This window comes from Pseudophryne corroboree, chromosome 8 (genome assembly GCF_028390025.1).
Source record: "Pseudophryne corroboree isolate aPseCor3 chromosome 8, aPseCor3.hap2, whole genome shotgun sequence".
NCBI lineage: Eukaryota > Metazoa > Chordata > Amphibia > Anura > Myobatrachidae > Pseudophryne > Pseudophryne corroboree.
Window position 1 is genome coordinate 325,533,181 of NC_086451.1, and position 2,232 is coordinate 325,535,412.

The window sequence follows — 2,232 nt, forward strand, 5'->3', positions numbered from 1 at the left end:
TTGTCCATTTGAGCATTATCGTTCACGCAATGCAAGCCATGCGTCGGTAATGACGTCATTATGTCAACCCCCTTTTCATCCCCTTAGGAGAGGTTTATTAAAATTTGAATTACATAATTTTCCTATTTCCCACCTGAAGAACACCTATGTTAAATTTTAGCTTCCTAACATATCGATTGTATTGGTTAAACAATATGTAGTTTTATAAAATCAGTTCCATGTGCTGCTTAGTTACTGGTAACTATACTATACTGTAGCTTCAACCATGCTCAGCTGTGCGTTCAGCTGTGTGTTCCAATACTCAAAGCGTTCCTATCTCTAAGTGTTTTAAAAATGAACAGTTAAAAAACACAGTTATCCTGCACTGGTCTGGACTTAACCATCTCCCTTTTCTTCTCATCCTCAGGTATGTTCATATTTTATTCTGTAATCTGGCTACTGCAATCTGAACCTTTGCAACCCATTTCTATACTAAATGTATGTTCATATTTTACCCTGTAATATGGCTACTGCAATCTGAACCTCTGCAACCCATTTCTATACTAAATGAACACTATGCAAACAATTTGTTAGATAGATTTGTGATTTCAGGATGTGTTTGTAATTTAAAATACCTGTGTTTGTAATTTTGGTCAGTGCCGCATATTTAATGAAGGCAGACTGGTCAGGTGTCAGACACTTGACTTGGCAGGCAACGAGACTAAAAGAAAAAAAAATTTCAAAAAAGCACTCGCCCCAAACAGATGAAAGGTACCCGGTCCGCCCGGATGAGCCCTCCCCCGTGTCCCCGCCGGGGTGCCCCCCGCTGGCCAGCCGAGGGAATACACGATTGAGAGGGGGGAAGTGAAAAACAGGCAAAAGACAAAAACACCCCACACCATTTGAATGCAAAGTCCCCGAGCGGCCAGGGGAGGCCGCCGGTCCGCGCGCGCGGCGCCCCCCGCTGGCCGGTTGAGGGGAAGCACGGAACGAGACTAAAAGAAAAAAAAATGTCAAAAAAGCATTCGCCCCAAACAGATGAAAGGTACCCGGTCCGCCCGGATGAACCCTCCCCCGTGTCCCCGCCGCGGCGCCCCCTGCTGGCCAGCCGAGGGAATACACGATTGAGAGGGAAAAAAAAAACAGGCAAAATACAAAAACACCCCACCGATTTAAATGCAAAGTTCCCGAGCGGCCGAGGGTGGCCGCCAGTCCGCGCGCGCGACGCCCCCTGCTGGGCGCGTAACATTTTTTTAATAAAAGAATCCACCGTTGTGAATTTGCGATGTGTCCGGGGCGGCGGCGGGGAGGCTACCCCCGGTCTCCCCTCGTCGGCGCCCCCTGGTGAGGGGAAATAAATGAAAGATTTTTTAAATAGTTTTTTTTAAAATTTTTCCCCCCTTTTAAAAGACGAACCCGCACACCCCAGATAAATGAAAAGTGCCCGGGCCTCAGAGCGCCGTCGGCCGGGCGTCACCCGGTCCCGCAGCGGACGCCCCCCGCCGGTTGCTCGCTTGAGGATGGGTAAAAACATTTTTTATAAAAGAAAATAAAAAAAAGGGGGGGGGGGGAGAAAGGAAATAAATAAACAAATAAATGACAAGCACCTAGGCTGCCGTTTCCCCATCTGGAGTTGAGAGGAGAGAAAGGAAGAAGACAAAAAAAAATATATATAATAATAATAATAATAATAATAATAATAATAAAATAGGGGGAACAAAAAAAAAAGAAAAAAAAGGAGGTAAAAGAATACGCCCCCAAAAAAATTATATCTATCAATTAAAATAAATAAATAAATAAGTAAAAAAAAAAGCAGGGAGAGACTACCCGGCTCGGATCGTTTCTCCCCCGGTCCCCGCTGCGGCACCCCCCGCTGGCCGCCTGGCGGCACGGCAGGCTCTTCGAAAGAGATGGGTCCTTCAAAAAATGGAAAGGGAAGAGATCAGTAAAGACAAAATAGAACTGAAATGATATTAAAAAAAAAAATAATTGAAAAAAGAAAAGAAAATCTATCTACATCTACTACCTACAGATACGTACAGTACGGATAGAAAATGAAATAGTGAACGGATGGATGGATGGATGGATGGATGGATGGATGGGAGGGAAGAACAACCCGGGCTCCCTCCGGCTTCCGCAGCCCGGGCTCTGTACATACAGACAGAAAATGAAATAATGGACGGATGGATGGAAGAAAAGAACAGCCCGGGCTCTCGCCGGCTTCCGCAGCCTGGGCTCCGTCCGGCTTCCGCG